This window comes from Schistocerca cancellata, unplaced genomic scaffold (genome assembly GCF_023864275.1).
Source record: "Schistocerca cancellata isolate TAMUIC-IGC-003103 unplaced genomic scaffold, iqSchCanc2.1 HiC_scaffold_741, whole genome shotgun sequence".
Classification (NCBI taxonomy): domain Eukaryota; kingdom Metazoa; phylum Arthropoda; class Insecta; order Orthoptera; family Acrididae; genus Schistocerca; species Schistocerca cancellata.
The window spans coordinates 1-22,917 of NW_026046752.1; the positions used below are offsets into that span (position 1 = coordinate 1).

The following is a 22,917-nucleotide window of genomic DNA, read 5'->3' on the forward strand; positions in this document are numbered from 1 at the left end:
AAATGTATACACAAGTTTTATGAAATGGTTTCTTAAAATAGTTATAAGTGTCTAAGATAATTTAGTATTACTACTAAAATGAATCGGGTTACATCCACCTGCCTCAGTCGTCCTGGAAATTTTGTGACTGTCTTTGTTCACTGTGGACAATTGCTGGCTGAAAAATGGGAGCATACTGCTAGTCATGAGCATGTATAAAGACTGGTGATGGGGATGTGCCCAGAAGCAGACTACTCTATATTACAATTAAAGAAACAGTTAAATTTTCCCGCGTTGGTGGTGTAAAGTGCTGATGTTGGCCATGACCATTGAATACTGGGAATAATAAGATGTTGGCATTAGCCAATTGGCTGATGGTGTACAGTATCCAATGACATTTGCTGTTTTGGTTTGGTGGATTATAAAAATGCAAGCCATAAGCAAAATTTTACTTTTTACGAAGATAATTAATTTACTGGGCAAACAAGGATACATACAAGAACGTGTCAACCATAGAGCAGGAACAGCATTAATTACTTACTTCATGGTCAACACAAAAGACCAGTCCCCTCATTCTATATGGTTGGGTTTTCAAAGAGTAGTGATATCTTGGACAATAAATTTCTAACGTCTTGTTGATTATAATGTTAGTTGTCACAAATGTTTCATTGTTTTTTGTCAGTGTCTCTAGTTACTAGAAAATAATCACTTCAGTTTTGCAACAAAACTACATACAATAGTATTACTTCTTTTATTAATGGAAAACACCGGATTATTCTCTGTGTGGTTAGGTTTCTAGAGTCTGTTTTCACACGGGCAGTCTGTTCAGCCGTTTCACATCTGACATAATTTTTTGTAGCAAATTTGTCTGACACTAAAACATTGTGTGCATTCTGCTATGGATGCCTGGCACTACTTACATGACATTAAAGAATACTTCAGTCAAGCAGTTTGCAATATGTTTTGCCATCGGTGAAACAATTCTAGGAGCTCCTACTGCTTATGTGAACCATGTACATACTAAAATTTGTGCACTTGGCAGGTTCTGAATTTAAACCACAAACCAATATTTGTTCCTCTTTGTGGAACTGGAACTCCCAGTCGACCTTATCAAACTAATTAAGTTTATTGTGGGGATAAATTAAGTGTTACCGCCCAAAATCTGATTGGCTGCCTGCATATGTGTCACAGTTGGTCATCAGGAATTCCCAGTATTCAACAGTCGTTGCCAACATCAGCACGCTATGCCAACGTTGCTGTAAGTAAAATTTTACCGAAGCAACTTTGTGATTGGCATTTCAGTGAGTTGACTGATAGGGCCAGCCACCAGCCAATTGTAGGTCTTTCGTGAGCTCTGTGTGCTCACTTTGTTGGCCATTTTATTGGCACATGTAGAGGGTGTGCACTGGCGACACTGCCCCTTGCCTTTGCAAACTGTATCTCAAACTTTAGTAGAGCCATGCCATGTGGTATAATAGCTAGTAGTGTAATGAAACCTTGCCAGTTCTACAATGCTGAATATTTACCAACAATTTTCATGATGGTGTGTGTCTTACCATCTGCTGTCCTGTGTTGCTCATTAATGGGGGCAGGAAATTGTTATTGTCATACATGGATCACTCTCAATTTCAGTTGCTTCTTTGCCCATTTTTTGAACAGTGTGTGTGAAGTACACTGACTTCCCACGTGTTGCACAGCCCAGAATTGCCACTTTATAGGTCAACCAAAGTAAGTGATGTGGATTAACAGAACTATGCTATTAACCGATAACCAGTTATCTTCATCAGTGTTTGGCACTATGCATTTTGAAGAATTTTAAGCTCTCACCAAATGAATTTTTTAAAACAAAGATAACAAACTGTTTCGTATAGGCTGCTGATATTCTGGGAGACCTGTGCTAGAATCTGAGAGCAATTCTAGTTTTCTTCGAAGTCACACTTTTCAGTACAGAATAGAAGATCAGAGTAACTTCTTATGCAAGTTCATGAAAAGTTAAGCTTGCAGTTTATATATGATTGAAAATGCAGCATGTGAACACTGTAAGCCAGTTATGAAAGTTGTCCAGAAAAATGTACATACAAAATATCTGTGTTACAATTTAAATAAATCTACCTTTTTTTGGGGGGGGGGGGGGGTCGTATTCTCATAAACATATTGCCAAAAAATAAAGGTGGCTAGTATCGGTTATTGGTGCATTTGTATTCACATTCCACAGTTTGATCCTACATTAAATGTTCACTCTAAAAATGATACGTAGCATTCAAAAAGGAAGATCAAACTGGCAGTATGAGGAAGTATTTTGTCCCAGTACAGAACTGTGGTTATGTACCTTAGTACAAGCACACTGCACTACCAAGCCTCAACATCTCTCACTACAATAAAGGCAGCAACTTCTTTTGTGTTCTCAATGAAATGCGTATATTGTCTGTTCAAAATTACTTTAGGATGGACAGTTCGGCTGGAGCACATGGAGGTGCGGAGAAGTGTCAAGATGTTCCACGTGGAACAGACGTGTAATCATACGTTTTATTCAGCTCTCTCAAGCAAGGAAACTATTCACTGTATAAATATGGAACTGGCATCTGTGTGTTATGTAAAAGTTGCACTATGTTTTTATTCTGGTTTCATATGTGGCAACAAATTATTAAGGCATTATACAGACGATTTACAAAATTGCATTTTCTGTTGATGTTACCGAATTTTTCACATGCGTGGAAGTTTTTTGTTATTGATTTAAGGTGAAGATATTAAGCGAATGAAATCTTAAAAATACATTTCATTTTCATCTACTTCATGCTGACTGTCAAAGTTTTATAACATGAGATAACGTCAGCTGAATACGATCTGCTATGGTCCGCTGGTGCGTAAAGTACTAAGGGGTTGCCTATATGGTTACGTTATGAGAAACGGATCGCTAAGTTTATAACTAACCTGTTATCAAGTTTTTTGCTCCAACTGCTTATTTCTAACATAACAAAAGATAAGATGTGAGAAATCCTTTTTTTGTACAATATGATATTTGATGAATTCTTGAGGAGACAAACTTCATTTGGAGTTTCACTGACAAAGCCTTGTCATTAAAAATCAAAACTTAACCAAGTACAGTTATGTAACTTGTGCACTTCAAACATGCATCTTAATCCATCTACATTTCATTTTGAAGGTGATAATGGAACTCAGACATTGCTCTCATCGCTATGACATACTTGAAATATCACTGTAACTGTTGCTTTTCTTATTTACTCACACAATCACCATCCACATGGAATCTTTGTGGAACAGTTTTATTGTGCCATGCTCTCTCCATCATGCTCTATATATCTTTGTCTTATTTCTTCCAGTATTCAAAGATGAGGTTCCTAACATCTGAGTGCTTCATCTGCAGGAAAGTAAATTTATTACTGTTCTTGGGAGCATAACCTTTAGTTTGAGCCTTTATTAACTCTGCTGGGTTGAAATGGCAGTGGTAAGGTGGTCGCCCAATGCTTGAATGCCCATATATTTTTGCCAGCTCGTAGATTCCATATATGCAAAACTGTGGATAATGATGAGCTGTTAGCTCCATAAGCTCCAACCTGTGATTTAAAAAGCAAGAGACTGCTTGAGAAAAAGCAAGAAACCATTGGAGAGAGCACCTTGTGGTGGTGCATACATGGCAAATAATGAGTATGCTGGAAGGTTTTGTTGCGATTGTTCCTTACTTGTCACCTGTCCAGCCATATTTGACATGTTCACAGTTGACATGTTTCATACAGGGTGTATACAACCTGGGAGATTCGGGAAAAACCTGGGAATTTTTTCACCCAGGAGAACACCGTGAAAAACCCGGGAATTTTTAGAATTCTGGGTATTTTTCATTGTTATAGTTTCCAGTTAAATTTTTGTAACTTTGACTGATAAGAATCAATACTCCAACAAAGGATATTACTTACATTTTTTTATTTTTTTGAATTTTAAATTCAGTGCATTAATGCGATATTAGTAAATAAGTGTTTGTAAAATGATTCTTTCGTATAGTGTTCATTAAAAATCATTCCACTTGAAACCCGTGGAAGGTAGATTAGCTTATTTGTTTCAGTTGTAAATATTTGTCATGTATTATTGTTTTTCTGACATGTTCTACATCCTGGAGGACTTCCTCACTATGGATCAATTGGAATGAAAGTAAATCTAATCGTATCTGTATCTCGCTACTGCAGAATAATGCTGCAGCAATAAAATATGAACAAGAGGGGAAAAAATGTAAATTGCAAAGGAAATGAATCGTATACAACAACAAAGCACAGTGCTCATACAAGTGTCCGCCAACAGCAAAATGTGTCAAAGGCTAAAGAAAGACTATGCATTGCTTGATACCAGCAAATTGCCTTCGATGAGTGTAATGTCACAACAGTTTACATTAGGTTTGTTTGAGCAGTTGCGAGCGAGCTCACGTGCATGCGCAGTTGAGTCGTGTATGAGTAGTACCTTCTCCCACTTCTGGCTTCATAAGTGTGGCAGTTAGCTGTATAAGCAATAGCAGCAAGCAGCCAGATGCTACTAGGAAAAATTTTATTCACGCACCTAAGTTGCCAGATTCAAGCAGGCCCAACGGGCCTGAATTTAGGAGCGGGGACAAACTGGGGTAACTGCCCCGGGCAGCAATTTGAGAGAGGGGGAGGGAGCGCCAGATTCATATTCTTGAGGAAAAGATCTTGTTTTACACAGCGACTAGCATCCAGCGCACGTTGGTCTATCGATTAATCATACGATTTTGAAACATATCCCTGTTGGTATTTGAACGAATTCTAAGTTGATTTCTGAATGAATCGTAAGTTGATTTTTGAATGCGTGCATAGTGTACATGTTGTCTCTGGTAGGGGAATCCTCTTCGCATCTAGAAATAAACTGTCCTGCAGACAAAAGGGGACAGGGCTATACCAGCTGAGCAGAATAAAGTCGAGCGGGTGAATGCCAGTCGCTGTTTATGTGGTTGACTGGGTTTGTGAATGATCAGCCATGTTATAATTATTAACGAAATCCATTGATTCAGACTACCAGAGTGGAAATAAACGACTATCAGGAATAACAGGTAAGAGAGATTATGTATTATCTTCTCGGTGTATCCAAGAAAATGAAATGTTGACAAAAAGTTTTTGGTGAGAACGCTACACTAGTAAGGGCCAGTTTTACAGTCCCTGGCTAGCAGCCGCTAAAGTTCTATTCTGGGAGCAGTGCGGAAAACGCGTTGTACGAACATGTAATAACGCCTAACCATAGAGTAAATGCAGGATAACTAAACTGGTGATTGTGGCAGGGGTAGTGAAGTTAACTGGAAAATAAGTTTTGACACTGGCAGGAATTGTTACAGGATTAACGATGACAAAATTGTTTGTTAGAATGAGGAAGGAGAAGAAACGGGGATATCACATAATACGTGGAAGAATATGACAGTTCCAAATTTATGTAAAAATTTCGTAGTAGTACTTTTCGATTTCATGCTTCAGAAGCTGGAGCGTATGAATGAAATGTGAAGCTGTTTCTTAACATAAAACGTTTTGCTTGTATTAGGCAATACTATCTAGTATTGCCCTGGTTGTGAAATCTCGTAGATCTGGTGCTGATACGCAGCGCATTCTGAGTTACAGTGGGGAGATGAGTAGTTTCCACGTGACCTTAGTTTGTGTTCAGTGATTTTGCTGTTTCTTTTAGTTTCATGTCAAATGAAAACAAAACAGATTTCTGTGGCCGGGAGCTATCAATAAAGTGGATTAAAATACATTCACATAATTATGGAAGGCTAAAATATGTTATTAATTTCATGTTTTACTTTATTTCCACCTTTCTGGCAGACAAGCATTAATCGCCTTGCGAAACAGTGAAGTTATTTTTGTCGGTTTTCTAAAGAAATTTGGCTTTTATTAATCTTTTCAGCTGAGGCAGTCAGTTTATTTGGAATGAAGTGTTTAATTCCACACTATTGGCTAGTTTCAACTGTTCGCTGCATTTCAAGTGCACCTTTCATCTGCTAGCATGTATGGTATTATGCCACAATAACAAACCAACCATGAGATAATACAGTATTGGTACTCCAAGAAAATTTACATCCGAATGTGCATTTAAGCCAAATTATGCATTTTTAGTATTGTTCATGAAATTCCGATGCTCTTAGGGTATTCTCTAATGTCTTGTTTCTTTTATGAGATAACGTAAAGTTGTTTAATGCTTTACATGTACAAACATACAGGCTTCCTGCGTCATCGTAGCTGCACAAGCTCAGTGACGCCTGTTATCAGGTGCTCTCTGGCAGCTGCTGAAGCAAACCTGTTTCTAACAAGTCACTGGAAAATCCTGCGAGTGGTTGTTTGAAAAGCGTTACTTACAAAGTAAATTTCCTTTAAGCAAGATGAACTGTGTGCGAGAATGTACAATAAATTTATTAAATTACAGAGCGTTTAACTCTTATTTAAAAATCAACTCTTTGAGGATGACCATTTAGAATAAGTTCGAGCCCAGAAAATCGGACATTTATGTCATTAAAAATTATACTGGCACATTTGTGTGATGTATCTTAAAGTGTAAGATCAACATTACATGTGAAAGCTTAGCGTCTCTTGTTGCTTATTAACCTTTCAGACCAATATTAGATGTGAAAGCTTCTCTTTTCTTGTAGCAACACCATGTATATTAATTTAAACCATTAACTTTTCCTATTTCTGTGTTTGCGTTATTTAACAGTGACGTTGCTATTGGCTGACTAAATCAGTGTCCTATGCTCTGAGTATCCATTGTCATCGGCTGGCGAGATCATGTGATACGAGCTATGACTGGCTTACAAAAGCGCATCGCAGTCTCGTTTTCAATGCTTCGAAAAGTAACATATGGTATTTGGTGGAATTAGAGTTTATACTTTCATAATATGAAAATATGCAGTTTACATGTTGCTGAAAATCAGACATCTTTCCAAAACCTGTTTCCCCCCCCCCCCCCCCCCCCCCCCCCCTATGTTTTGTTTCCTAAAGTGCCGGGAAATTCTACGCCAGTATATAAAGCTGTAACCATTCAAAGGACTGATAACTTTTATAGTTCCGAGGAAAAGTATACTATCACTTAACACGGAAAAAGTGTATTTTCACCCGGGAGAAAGTGTATTCATGTTACGGATCTGTCTTAAGTCGGCACTGCATTGCAGCTATATGTTCCCTTCCCTTTACACTATACTGTGACAGAAATGTCCAAATGAAATCCTATGTCATGCAAACCAATGAAAATGGTATGTGTGACTGCCTTGAAAAGCACCCGACTCCTTAAGGATGACTAACCTGCTGTGTGTCAGATGATCCTTTCTACGATAATAATTTTAAACACGACAAATCGCGTCTTCAGCAAATTAATCTATATTGGTAATCCACTTATCCACATAACACTTTTCCCCCGAGTTTCAAGCTTCAGTGTTTCTTTGGAATAGGGTTTTTTTATTTATTCAAATTTGGAGAAGTTCTATCGATCACATAGTTAATAGATAGCATCGGGCCACTATTAAGTTTTTCAATCTCAAAGCAATCGCGTAGTGTGCAAACCATTTTTCTCATCTTACCTCGTAAAGCAACCCACTGGCTGAGAGAATGATGTCAAACTTAACCGCTCATAACTTCTGATTAATTTCCTTCTGGTACTGCTGAAAACCACACAACAACTAACAGTAACAACAAATAAAATAAAAACTTCTACAAACAGTAAAGACTATAACAAACAAAATCTCAGGGTGCAGCGAACACACGGGACAGCAAGCTGTCTAAAACTCCAGCAAAGTGCAAGAGGGAAGTGTTGTGGCGATGGGGGTGAAGGTTTGGCAACTGTGAGTGCCCGCTGTGGCTACAGGTCTTTTGGTATTGGCGAAATATGTGCTGCGCGGCCCGTGTGGTCTCGCTCTCTACTGCTTCTGCCATAGCTGTCAATGCTAAAGTAAGTTTGAACAGACTATAATTGATGTGTACTATAGTCATCTCAAACTTAAATAATGTGTATTTGGAGCTTGCCCTTTCATTTCCCACTGTTGGGATACTCGTAACTATATTAAATGTTATAATGGTTTGTAAGTAATAAATAAGGAAAGTTACGTGGTTGTAGATCATATGTTGTGTATAACTGTTTCTGCCTGACTAGACTAAAGATCTTATTTGTTATGTTCTGTAAACTTACTACTGATATTTCAGGAACAAAATTTAAAGTGTACTGGAACACATTAGAATGCTTTTTGATGTGTTCCTTAAAACACTGCAGGATTATATTAATAATTACAGTATGTTGTTTAAGTTCCTTATGTTAACATTTTAACTTCTCTTGATTCGCTTATGACATTTCTTCCCACAGATGTAATGGATGATTTGTATAATATGGTCAATCCTGTGACAAAAAGGAAAAGTCCACTTATATCAGAATTCCACCACAATGTTATTATGAAAAATGCAGACAGGCTTAATTCTGCAATAATTTATGATAGAGATTTTAGTTACAACTACTTTGGATTCAAGGTAATGCCTCTAAAAATAATCTCGTTAGCAAGTATTGTATTTAAACTTTGCTTAGTGTCATGGGGATAAGTAAGTAATTGGAATTGTTTATTTGGTTACAGCTTTCAGCTGTAACTTGCTTGTGGCTGCTCTTTGATGTTGGTACCTGGTAAATTAATCTTAAGTGCCACTAAACTTAGGGAATTTCTTATTACTAGTATTTGAATTTTTATAAAGTATTGGCAGATTTTTTCCCCTTAAAACAGCAACGTTAGTTTTTGTACTTTGAATGGTTCTTACATTTTAGCTTTAATTTGTATACATAGTTATTGTTTCAATGTCTTAAACTTCTTTCTTCTTTTGCTTCTTTCTTCTTTTCTACACCATCTTTTCATCCCTTTCCGTTGCAGCTTTCTCATAGCTTACCATTTTATTGCCTTTTCCACCCCACTCAAAGAAATATGTGTAAATGACCTCCTTATAACTTTTACTTTCGTTACAGAAGGGTTTCGCACATTGGTAATCAATCTTTAGGTTCTTTACTTTCCGTAGCTTGCACATACGTAGTCTCTCACAATTTTTGTAGAATTTTGGTGGTGTATCATAACTGTGGTTTTAGGTGAGAAGTGCATGTACTGGTAAACCACTGCGCAGTTGCTGGAAATGACTCTGTTTAACCTAAGAATGTAGACATGCAGGGAAGATGACTGAAGGTGGGTTTTGTCTGAATTGTTAGTCATGTTCCACTGGATAATAGTCTCTTCTGCACCCTGCATCATATGGTGTGGATTGTAGCTCTTAGCATAAGGCAAAAGGTTGATTCTAGATCTGGTTACTGAGAAGACTGTTGCACACTGGAGCTTTTGGCCAAAGCTTTCTTCAGACAAGAATGGAAAATGCACACATATTCACACAAGCACACACCTCTCGCGTAATGACTGCTGTCTCAGCTGTTGACTTGAACTAAAGCAGCAGTCAGGAGTGAGTTGGGGAAAGTAGAGGGTACGGGTGGGGAGAGATGAATGCTGTCAGGCGGAGCACGCATGGACTAAAAGGTGGCAAGCAAGGCTGCCAGGCGCGGCTTGAGGCTGTGGGGAAAAGGTGGAAGGAGGGTGGTGAATGGTGAGCAGAAAAAGGGAGGAAAATACCTGTGAGTTCACTGGCAGAGAGCGATTCACAATGAGGATGAGGGATGTCAGTTGGGAGGAGGTGATAGGACAGAGGGCGGAAAATGTTGGGTGGAGTGGGGAGGGGGGGGGGCGGTTGAAACCGCACACACTCTAACATCCGAGCCACACTATATCAATGGTCTCATCTGCGTGCAGTACACCACTACATGACCAAGTTGATTGTTAGGGCAGCTTATCATATGCCAAATTCTCTCCCACCTGCACGTCCGGGGATTAGAATAGGCCTGAGGTATTCCTGCCTGTCATAAGAGGCGACTAAAATGAGTCCCTCACTTTTCGGCCCTATACATTCAGGTCCAATTTTGTGGTTTGACCTGCCACTTTGCAGAAGTGCGGGCCATATGGGGAAGGACACCTTAAGTGGTGCACAATTTGTCCATAGTGCCATTAGATTCTGTCTCCTGAATCTCTTATCATGGCTTAGCTTCTCCACCTGCAATTCAACTATTTGGGTGAGGACACTTCCCAGGGTATTTCATCTTTTTCCATTGTCTCCTGCCCTCTTTCACCTCCATGACAATATTGGATTTCTCTGCACCCAATATCCAGCACAGTAGCAAGCCTGTTGTGGTGGGGGCCATCATATACCCAATCGCAATCTCCTTTTACAGTCCAACAACGAGCTCCACGCCAATTTAGAACGACGAGTTGTTCATTTCACCCGGCATGTATACAGGGGACCCAAAGACAAGAGGTTTGCTACCGGTGCCTTCATCTTGGCCTTTGAGGGTGATTATTGTCTGAAAAGGTCAAGGTTATGGTTTACCGCTGTGACGTTAGACCATACGTCCTTCCCCCTATGCAGCGCTTTAAGTGGTGGAAGTTTGGTCACGTCTTCCCGCTGCACTTCCAGTGCCACAAGTCGAGACTGCGGACATACACGGTAGTCAGATACCCCACGTGGGCCTCCTCCCACTTGCATCAACTGTGGAAAGCTCGACACCTTGTGCTTGCCAGACTGCCCAGAACTCTGAAAAGAGCGGAAAATTATGACTTACCAAGAGGCTAAATGTAAATTTTAAAGATTACACCCCATTCGGTTAACATTGACTTATGCTGCTGCTACTGCACCACCGCTGTCCCAAGTGCCAGTGGGACCTCACTCTGTGCCACGAACAGTGGGCCCCCTGGGCCGCAAGAATGCATCTGCCCCCTTGGTGGTAGAGGGCAAATCTTCCTCCGTTGCTCCCAAAGCACCTAATTCGGGAGCAAGGCTCCCCAAATGCAGGGGACATCATTCCTCTCTCCCCTGCCAGAGAAGCAACAGCCTCCTCCAGCTCCTCTCGTGTGGAAGGGGTCCCTTGGGACCATCTCTCCCGAGGTCTCCACTAATGCCACAGCGGACACTCGCCAGTGGCTAAAGGAGCCAAAGGCTGCTGGACGAAGAGCCTCACAGTCCTCCTCCAAGCCTGAAGCTGCTTCTGAGAAGTCTTCCCAGCAAGCCCCTAAAGTGAAGTGAAGTGAGAGACCAAGCAAACAAAGTAGTAGTCTGCTAAGAAACAGGACCCTCTGGTGGCCCCAACACCACCACTCCCTACCAATTCTGCATCTGAGGGTGATGTGGAGATCTTAGCGTCTCCTGAGGACCTGGATCTCACTGATGCCTCATACACCATGGATAGAAATACTCAATCGGTGGCAGCAGGTGACTCTGAGGCATAACCTGCCTCCTTGCACACTTCGTGCCTAAACGTCATCCTCCAGTGGAAATGCTGTGGTTTTTTTGACCACCTAGCTGAGCTACGGCAACTGTTAAGCTTTACACCTGCTTTCTGCATTGCCCACCAGGAAACCTGGTTCCTGGCAATGCAGGCCGCTGCCCTCCGCGGCTATCTGGGATATTACAGGAATTGTAGCGACTATTATAGTATGTCAGGTAGAGTTCATGTCGATGTCCTGAACTCAGTATGCAGTGAACCTCGAGCCTCTGCATCAGAGAATTAGGCCCCCCCCCCCTCCCCCCCCCCCCCCCCCCCCGGCCTTTCACACTCTCAAACGACGGATGGAAGGGAAAGTCCTCTCATTCACTAAATGCCACAGTGAACCCTATAATGCCCCATTTACAGAGTGGGAGCTTCTCAGTGCCCTTGCATATTGCCCCGACACAGCTCGTGGGCCAGATCGGATCCACAGACTGACTACAAGCAATATCTCCTCGTCATTCTCAACTGGATCTGGTGCAATGACTATTCATCGCAATGGCGGGAGAGCACCATCATACCAGTGCTCAGACCTGGTAAAAACACGCTTTATGTGGATAGCTGCTAGAACCTATGGTGCGTCGGCGGTTGGGTTGGGTCGGGTCAGGTCCTGGAGTCACGTGGCCTACTGGCTCCATGCCAGGGCAGTTTCCGCCAGGTTCACTCTACCGCTGATAATCTTGTGTCCCTCGAGTCTGCCATCCGAGCAGCCTCTTCCCGAGGCCAACATCTTGTTACCATCTTTTTTGGATTTACAAAAAGCTTACGAAACAACCTGGTGGCATAATACCCTTGCCACATTGTATGAAAGAAATCTCCGGGGCCCCCTCCCGGTTTTTATTCAAAATTTCCTGTCACTCCGTAATTTCCGTGTCCAGGTTGGTGCCACCCATAGTTCCCCCCATTATCCAGGAGAATGGAGTCGCGCAGGGCTCTGTATTGAGTGTATCTCCATTTTTGGTGGCCATTAATGGCCTATCAGCAACTGTAGGGCCATCTTTCTCACCTTCTCTGTATGAAGACTTCTGCATCTCATACTGCTGCTCCAGTACTGGTGTTGCTGAGTAGGGCCTACAGGGAGCCATGCACAAGCCACAGTCATGGACTGTAGCCCAAGGGTGACATGCACTTCTGTCGGAGTTGTACCGTTCATCTGGAACCACAACTTTACCTTAATGATGATCCACTCACTGTAGTAGAGACATATTGATTCTCAGGACTGGTTTTCGACACCCGATTGACTTGGCTTAGTTACTGTCATCAGCTTAAGTGGAAGTGCTAGGAGCACCTTAATGTCCTCTGTTGCCTGAGCAACACCAACTGGGGTGCAGATCGCTCTGTGTTGCTGCAGGTCTACAGAGCCCTTGTTCAATCCCGCCTTGACTATGAGAGTCTGGTTTATGGTTCGGGGGCACCCTCAGCGTCGAGTTTACTGGACCCAGTGCACCACTGTGACGGAAGCTTTTAGGACGAGTCCGGTGACCGCGTCCTGGTGGAGGCTGGAGTTCCTCCATTGAAGATTAGGCTCGCCAGTTACGTTGGACACGTTCGTAGTTCTCCTGCGCATCCGAATTACAGTCACGTTTTCCCACCCAAGGCAGTTCATCTCCCACAGTGGCGGCCCAGGTCAGGGCTAACAATTGCCGTTTGCATCCGATCCCTTCTGTCCGAACTGGAGTCTATGCCTTTCACCTGTACTTGAGGTCCATTCACGTACACCTCCATGGTGTACACCTAGGCCACAGCTTTGCCTGGACCTTTCACATGGCCCTAAGGACTAAGTTAACCCCGCGGCTCTCCGCTGTCACATCCTCTAGATTCTTGACGTGTACCGAGGCCATGAAGTGGTTTATACTGACGGCCCAATGACTGATGATGACATTGCCTTCGTCCCTGGAGGACGTATTGGACAGCATTAAGTGCTCGATGGCTGCAGTGTTTTCACTGCAGAGATGGTGGCTATATCTTATACTCTTGAGCACATCCGTTCATGCCCTTCAGAGCCATTTCTTGTCTGTACTGATTCCTTGAGCAGCCTACAAGCTATCGACCAATACTACCCTCATCATCATTTGGTAGTGACCATCCAGGAGTCCATCTATGCACTGGAACGGTCCATTCATTCAGTGGTGTTTCTCAGGATCCCAGGTCACGTCAGAACCCCAGCGACAAGCTGGCCAAACAGGCTACACAGAAACCGCTTCTGGAGATGGGCATCTCTGAAGCTGACCTGCATTCGGTCTTACGCCACAAGGTTTTTTGACTTCGGGGGACAGAATGGCATAACGTCAGTACGCACGACAAACTGCATGCTATTAAGGAGACGATGACTGTGTGGAAGACCTCCATGCGGGACTGTTGCAGGGAGTCTGTGGTTCTCTGTCGGCTTCGTATTGGCCACACTTGGGTGACACACGGCTACCCTCCTGTGCCATGATGATTCACCTCAGTGTCCGTGCAGCACCCGGCTGACAGTGGCACATATCTTGTTGACCTGGCCTTCTTTGGCTGCCCTGCGATGGAATCTTCAGTTACCGTTGTTATCATTAATTCTAACTGACAATGCCTCATAGGCTAATTTAGTTTTATGTTTTATACATGAGGGTGGGTTTTATCATTCAATCTAAGTTGTAGCGCATGTCCTTTGTCCCTTTGTGTTCTACATACTGGTGCTTTTTAATGTGATTGCCTATCATCATGCTCTGAAATGAGGGAACATCCTATCCAAGATCCTTCCCATCCCTCCTGCCATTCAACCTCCAAAAAATCCTAGTCCATCCTTGTACCACTCCCAATCCCAGCCCCTTGCCACATGGATCATTTCTCTGGGGGAGACCCAGGTGTAAGACTTGCTCAGTCCACCCACCCAGCACTTACTATCCCAGTGCTGTCACAGGCTGAGCCAGCCTCTTCTGAGGCTGGGTCACCTGTGAAAACAGCCGTCTCATATACTGGCTCTGTCACAATCATCGTACGGCTTTTTATATTGGTGTGGCTATCAACCAGCTGTCTACCAAGCTGAATGACCACCACCAAACTGTGCCCAGGAGCAGAGTGGACCACCCTGTGGCACGACATAAAGCTGAATATAACATGCAATATTTCAGAGGCTGCTTGACACTTTGGGATGTCTAGATCCTCCCCTCCATGACCAACCTTTCTGAATTGCACAGATGGAGTTATCCTTACAACACATTCTGCATTCCTGAAATTATCCTCGCCCCAACATACAATAACCTACTGTCCGCTCACTTCCATCCAACATATTCTATCCCCTGTCCTATCACCACCTCACACCTGACGTCCCCTCTCTGCTCCTATACTTTTCTGTTCACTATAACACCCCCCCCCCCCCATCTCCCCCGTTCCCACAGCCTCCCAGTGCTGGACCTGACAGCCTTATGATGCTGTTTTCTAATCCCTGTGCACTTTGTGCCAGACAATGCCCTCCCCCCCACCCCCATTCAGCTGAACTGTGACCTACACTGTCACAGTACAAGACACAAAAATAATTTTCTTGTGTGATGTGCATGTGGGTGGGTGTTCCAATGCCTGGTGCAAGTCTTCTTATTTGGCCCCACTTCGGCAACATGCATGTTTTTGATGATGATGAAATAATGATAACACAACACCCAATCCGAATGGAGAAAATCTCCTACCCAGCCAAAATCGAACCCTGGCCCTTAAACAGGCATTCATCTGTGCTGAGCACTCAGCTACAGAGATGGACTAATTTCTTGTAGACTTTGCCTCAGAGTACTCTGTTACACAGGTATTCAACTGGCTCCCATCATACATAAAAAAAGAGATTGTGAATTCCTACCAGTTCAAAAGAAAATGAATGGCAAGTAGTAGCGTTCTTTGTAAACCTGCATGGCAAGTACTAATGTACTGTAACAGGGGTGTTTGTGTCACAGACGTAGGTAACCACTTAATTATACCAATGTAATCTAGTGAGTATTGAGCTACAAATGAAGTTCCTCAGAAGTAGGATAGGAGTAATGAGGAGAGATAGTAAGAGGAATGAAAGAGTAAGGGAAATAGTGGAAAGAGAAACCCTTGCAGAGCCAAGGTACACACATCAAGGCAAAGACGGTATAGGCACTTCAGGAGACAGGAAAGCGAGGGGATTCCCAAGAAGATACACTAAATAGATACACAAAGGAAATGACCAAGAGGAAAACCAAGGGACAGATGGCTTTAAGATGTGGAGGAGTGTATTGAGAAAGGATGCGAGAACTGGACCAGAGTGAACACTGAAAGGTGGTGGGAAAACAGGAGTAGATGGTGAGGCTTATGTTCCAAACAGGTGGTGGTGGTGGTGGTGGTTGAGCTACCAATAGGGGATACATAGTAGGTAAACATAAAGGAACAGTGTCGATATTGTAACCAAAGGACCACACAGTATGAAATGCATGTAGTATTGGAAGTGTTGCAGGTGTACCAAGATAATCACATCCTTTCAAATTGTACTATCTGTAACATAAAATGGAGATGCTCAATGGAATGATGAAGTTGATTGTGAATTGTTTCAGTTTAGGTAAGAAAAGTAACATGGCACTATGATTTACACCTAATCTTCGATTGGTTCGAAATTAAAAAGTTACAATTATGTGTAGATTTAATTCTGGTCAAAAATAACTTATTTCATCAGGAGAAAGTGTTATATCACAATCTAACTTCTGTCTGCAACAAATGACTTGGCTGCTGCCTCCACACCAGTATCAGCAGTACACCAAAGGAATAATACTACAGTGAGTGGTAATAGTGTCATATACAAAGGCAGGCAGAAAGGTTGTCATGTTGCCTCTGTCAGTGACACAGTTTATAAATGCTAAGGATGAAAAATTTGGCCTCAATGCATCTGAATTTGTGTTGCAAAGTTTCTGTAGTTTCTTGTTTCAGTAAAGTGCTCAGTCATCCCTGTGTCCTTTCAGTGTTGTTTCTTTCATGAACTGCCTTTTTCATTTTTCTGTTATTGTGTGTGTGTGTGTGTGTGTGTGTGTGTGTGTGTGTGTGTGTGTGTGTTTTGAGCACTCCACATAATTTTTGCTCAATTTCACATGTGAGCAGTGAATTAAAAGAGCTGTGTATATCTTATTTTTGTCCTTCATTTCTTCAATTTAGAACAAGTGTACTTTGTACATGCAGTTATATGTAACATGTACAACTATTAAAGTTTCTTCTCTCTCTTAGGGTCATATTAAAACAAAGCAAAGAATTCCAGGCAACCATGTGTGGTATTCATTGGTTTTGAAAAGGCCTTAAAGTCTATGAAACATAAAGTGTGTGACAGGTGTCGCAGAAGTTTAGTATACGACAACATGTTCCAAACATGAGAGATCTGTATAATGGCTACAGATGTTCTGTGTTCCACAAGGGAAACCTCGCAGAGCCAGTAAGATGCCAACTGGAGTCCGGCAGTTTTATATTTTGTTACAAAACACTTTCTACTGGTCTATGACTTTGTTGTGAGAAGAGTCACAGCAGTCAGGAGATGAGGAATCCATGAATTCACTGAAAAAAGAAGCAGAGACTGCTGAATTGAAGATATATAAGTCAAACAAAGGAAGTGAGAGTAAATTCTGGGAACGTGGAAGTGTCGCTGTGTGTAGGGGAGCAGGAGGGGGAGATTATCAATTCATTCATGTATCTGGATTGTGATGTGAAAAAACTAAGATCTGTATTTTTAATACAAGTCCAGTCCGTCTGTATACCAGTGAAAGTTGGTAAGTAGACAAGAACAGAACATCATAGTTACAGAGTTCCATAAATACGTGTCTCCGGCACATAATGAATATCCTGTGCCCAGAAAAAATGTGGAACAAAGCTCTCTCAAGAAAAACGAGCCAGATTCCTGTAGAAGAACAGAATGAGAGAGAAAGTGGAGGTGGCCAGAGCACACATTGAGAAAGCCAGACAGAGCAGTTGGGAGGAAGGCATTGGAATGGTATCTCCAAGGAACAAGGAAGTGAGGCTGATCTTAGAGATACATGGAAGAAAGTGGTGAATGGGGAAGCAAGGAGAGTTGGCAAGACCTGCATGGAACCGTGGGAAATGGATAAAGACAAACGTGGATGGCAAGTTATCCTGGGTGCCCTATGTCCCCATAAGGGCCAAATGAATTAAATCATGTAAGTTTACCAAAGAATTTTAAGGATCAATTTCACCGATAAGATACAAAGTGAAGCACTAATGGAAAGGATATGTGAGGATTGAAGTGTTTGAAAGATGCACAGCAGAAGGGATGGGTTAGTGGGACATGTGCTATGGTATCCTGAAGCAGTTAAGCTGGCTGTGAAAGGCACAGTCAAGGGGAAATACTGATACAAGAGCAGGCTGGTCACCAGCAAATAAATAATACAATTAAGAGTTGTGAAAGAAAGGAAGTATCAAGAATGGAAGTGGTAGCAATGTTTCAGAGGTGATAGCTGTACTGTAAGAGAAAAGTGTTCCAGGTCCATAATGAAGAAACGAAAACAAGGAAAGAAAGTGTGGGATCATCAGTAGAAGTAAGCTTTCTTACCAAGCACTAGTGTCTCAGTGCTGACATTTCCCTTATGTGTTACTTGTTTGTAGACTATAGTAAAGGTCTATGTTAAATTCCTTGTAGGTCTATGTTAAATTCCTTGTGTGTTTTTGTAAATGTTGTAATTTTTACTATGGATTGCATAATGTTCTCATGGTGTGTTGCCAGATTGTTGTTCCTGGGACAGTAGTTCTGTCTAGCTTATCATTGAGGATTCTGTCATTCTGAAGTCATGGGGACTGCCCTTCCTTTTATAACTGCTGATTACCTCTCCCACCTCTTTTCCATGGCTGTGGCTTTCCATATGTCACCCTTGCCTATCTGAACCATTCATGGTGTTCAGGTTGTGTCAGTGACTGAATTCCTGGTTTGTGACCTGAGTTGAGTTTCCTGAGACACTTGTTGAATTTAAGCCAAGATCCTGTGTCTTTCTCTGATTATAGCTGGCATTTCCATTAAGACAGCTGAATCTCAACTGACTCTGTAATTATGCTACTACATAACCCTCGCCTCTGAGCCAGGATTTTTGTAGCACTGCAATCCAGGCAGTGTTTAAGTTCCAGACAGTGTTCAACACGCCTCTAAGGCCCTACTGTCTGGCAGCATATTCATGTGAACATTATGCAGCACCACACTGGCAATACGTAAGATCATTCTTATTGTGAATTATTTAAAATCTCTATGTTTAGACACTAGAACGTTCATATTTGCTACGCATTGATGGAAAAGTTGTTGAACGGCCTCAACATATGTTGATGCGTGTATCTGTTGGCATACATGGTGAGGACATAGATGCTGCCATACAAACATATAATCTGTTATCTGAAAGATACTTCACACACGCTTCACCTACACTCTTCGGAGCTGGTACTCCTAGACCCCAGTTATCAAGGTAAGTATTGTGATAGTAATTTATCATTAAACTATAAAATTACATGAATTACAGTAACAAGTATTTCACAGACGTTAGTATGTGCTTTAGTCTTCCAACTATGAAGAATGTTCAGAAATTTAGTTTAAGCTGATAATTGAAATAAATAACTCCATTAACTTACAGTTTTAGGTTGTGAATATTATTTTGCTTTCGGCCTTGATTGCCAACAAAAAAAAAATCTGTCATTATATCTGCATTTTTTTGGTCAGGGTCTTAAAGGCAGATTCTTTCCATGCTCCTTTAGTTTCACAATTGACGGAACGTCTGTGTGTATCTTCGTCCTCACTGCGGATGCATCCCTTGCATCCCTGTGGTCTGAGAAAACTGCTTTTCTTTTTTAATATTCCCCACTCTATCCATCTCTACTTCCCAAAGAAGGAACTAATAGTTACAAAAGCTAGGATAACATTATCACTTCTACTTTAATGTATGTGTATTGGCAGTGCTTAATATTGTCTGCTAAAGGTAAGTAGTGACTGGAAATTCTCTCATATTTATTAGTCCTGCCATTTGAAATTACCTTCAACACATTACTAAGTGCGCTATGCACTGATGTGGCAATTTGTGAGATACTGGTGTGCACAGATGGCGGTAGTATCCTGTACATGTGATATAAAAGGGCATTGCATTGGCAGAGCTGTTATTTATGGTCAGATGATTAATGTGAAAAGGTTACTAATGTGATTATGGCCACACACAGGAACTGACAGACTTAAAACTTGGAACAGCAGTTGTCGGAGCTAGATGCATGGGACATTCCATTTTTAAAATCAGTAGGGAAATCCGTGTTCCCAGGTCCACAGTATGAAGAGTGTGCTGATAATAGCAAATTTCAGATGTTAACTCCCACCATGGACAGCACAGTGGTCAAGGATCTTTGCTTAACAACCAAGAGCAGTGGCATTTGTGTAGAGTAGTGACTGCTAACAGATAAGCAACACCGTGTGAAATAACTGCAGAAATCAATGTGGGGCATACAACGGACATATCCGTTAGGACAGTACAGCGAAATTTGGTGTTAATGAGCTATGACAGAAGCCAGTGTCTTTGCTAACAGCACAGCTTCACCTGCAGTGCCTTTTCTGGGCTTGTGATCATATTGGTTGAACCCTAGATGACTGGGAAACCATGGGCTCGTCAAGAGTCCGGATATTGGTTCGTAAGAGCTGATGATAGGTTAGTGTGCCGCAGCCCATGAAGCTGTGGATCCAAGTTGTCAACTAGCCACTGTGCGAGCTGGTGGTGGCTCCATTGTGATGTAGGCTGTGTTTACAGGGAATGGTGGGCCCTCTGTACCAGCTGAACTGATCATTGACTAGTAAATGGGTATGTTTGGCTGTTTGGGAACCATTTGCAACCATTCATGGACTTCATATTCCCTAACAACGATGACAGTTATTTGTGGTTGGTTTGAAGAACGTTCTGGACAATTTTAAGGGAATTGTTTGGCCACCCAGATAGCCCTGGCTGAATCCCATGAACATTTATACAACATAATCGAGAGGTCAGCTCGTGCGCAAAATACTGCACCAGCAGCAGTTTCACAATTATTGATGGTTATAGAGGCGGCATGGTTCAGTATTTCTGCAGGGGACTCCCAATGACATGTTGAGTCCATTCCACGTTGGGTGCTTCACTACACCGAGCAAAAGGTGTCCAGCACAATATGAGGAGGTATTCCATGACTTTCGTCACCTCGGAGTATGTAAACAAATGAGACAATGTGCACAAAGTTTTGATACGTGAAGTAAAGCAGAGTGAGTTTCTTTATTTGAGATTACCTATTCTTTCTTTTGCCTATGGTGAAAGAAAATATTTTTTGTTTTGAAACTCAGTGCTTCAATTTTTATCTGTAAACATCTTTAACTGCGAAGTGGCTTCATCCTGGAGCCACTGACTTTCAATGTGTAATTCATATTCTTTTTCATTCTTCTGCTTTCTTTTTTATGTGTAAAATGTGTTGAGTACAGCATATTTGAGAGGAAAAAGTGTACTGAGTATAATGTGTAATATAAACTTGAGGAAAAAAGGATCTGCTGACAGAATAATCGAAAATGTATTTTTGCAGCTGTTTTCTGCTGTGCATGAAGGAGGACAGCATTGAAGGTATTTATGATACTTTGAAGCAGTGTGCAATGATTTCCAAATCTGCGGGAGGTATTGGTCTTAGTGTACATTGCATACGAGCTGCTGGAAGCTACATTGCTGGCACCAATGGCACGTCCAATGGCTTGGTTCCTATGCTGCGTGTATATAACAATACATCCAGATATGTGGACCAGGGCGGTAACAAGGTACGCATTGAGCTGTAAATTTAATCATAATAATATAATTTAATTCGCCCACATCCTTTCTTTACTTAAAGTGCTTTAAAGGAAAAACATGTATATGTTAAAAGAAAAATATTTTCACCCCATTTATTTAAGGAAAACTGCTGTGTGCGAAAGTGTCACATATTCTTCCTGATCCTTTTATTATTTTTTCTTAAAGCAAATACTTGCATGCTAGCTCACATGAAGAAGTTTCTCAATATGGCATCATGGTATAAAATTTGTTCACTCTTCTTGGCAGCGTGATGTCACAAAGGTGTAGGCTCACAAATCAGCATCAATTACAACAGGCAGCTGCTCCTGACAAAAGACAATGGATGTTGTCATTGAAAGATTGGAGTTCTTACTCTAATTAAATGCTGCGAGCAGACCGAGCAAACTACTTTTCCCTTGTGCATGAGAAGATCTGAATTTTTAAATAAAACTGGCATAGAATGTGATTTTTAGTCTTAGGAGATTAATAAAGCAAATTAGAGTTTTATGGTTTTGTGATCTGTCTGTCTTGTTACCTAAAATTTTAGGTATATGTTCTTAACAGGGTGTCTGGCTCGCCCATGTTTTTTTGTGAGTGGTCAGCCGTCACATTTCCCAATGTCTTTCTTTGGGCTCTTCTGTGGTTTCACTTGTTTTAATTCCATGTGTAGGACCTTTTGCCTTTCTCCTTTGTACCAAGACTTGTGAGAGAGTGATTGTGCAGATCAGCATGAGTGCGGTTCACTACATGATAATGGTTTGTCATTTTATCCACATTTGTTTCTTATAATATGTATAAGGGTTCAGAATTAAGCTCTAGTATTGACTGTCACTAATGTCTGCAAGTAATGGTGCACCCCATTTTGGCATTGGAACTTTGAGGAAATTTGATTTGTTAATTTACACTGTCCGTTATTGATTTAACTTTCTTTCTGGAAGTTAACTTGAATTGGGGAGAACTGCTATAAAAGAACACTTAATTTTTGATTATATATTTACAAATTTCTTAAATGTGCAGATTGTTGCAAATGAGATAGTTAAGAAGAAATATACCCCTGAAATGCCGTTTACCATAACTGAGATTACAATAAACTTGTAATGTCTGTCCTGATCTGTTTCTAAGTGAATAAATAAGCAGTCATGGCAAATAATATGACTGTACATCCTTTGGTTCACTACTTGCAGAGACCTGGAGCATTTGCAATCTACCTGGAGCCATGGCATGCAGACGTTTTTGAATTCCTGGACCTGAAAAAGAACACGGGGAAAGAGGAAGTTCGTGCTCGTGACTTGTTTTATGCTTTGTGGATCCCAGATTTATTTATGCGTCGTGTGGAGGCCAATGAAGAATGGAGTTTAATGTGTCCCCACAACTGTCCTGGTCTCCAAGATTGTTGGGGTGAAGAATTTGAAAAACTCTATACAAAGTGAGTATACCAAGCATGTGGAAAATTATAGACATGTTTTAGATTTGAACATATGTGCTTCTGTTTCTCTTCAAAGCAAGTTTCCCGTGCTACCACTATTTTGGTCCACTCTCCTCCAATAAAGAAAGAGCAAAGCTTATTAATTACCTGTAGTAGACAGGATGCATTGGTGCATGTGCTTCTAAAGCTCCCTTTACACTGGAACAGACAGAAGCAAATTTGCATATGCAGAAACAAATCTGCATCTGCTAACAATGTACAGAGTATTTGGTAGTGTGCAGTGTCATTGACTTGCACCTGCCCATAAGCATTTACACTGGAGCTAATGGAAAAGAAAGTGAGAGACTGTATTGTTTATTAGTG

General features: G+C 41.5%; 1 pseudogene; it reads left to right on the forward strand.

The window, feature by feature from the left end:
* Positions 1-8,331: 8,331 nt before the first annotated feature.
* LOC126141693 (ribonucleoside-diphosphate reductase large subunit-like) lies at positions 8,332-22,585 on the forward strand (annotated as a pseudogene).
* The last annotated feature ends 332 nt before the right edge of the window (positions 22,586-22,917 follow it).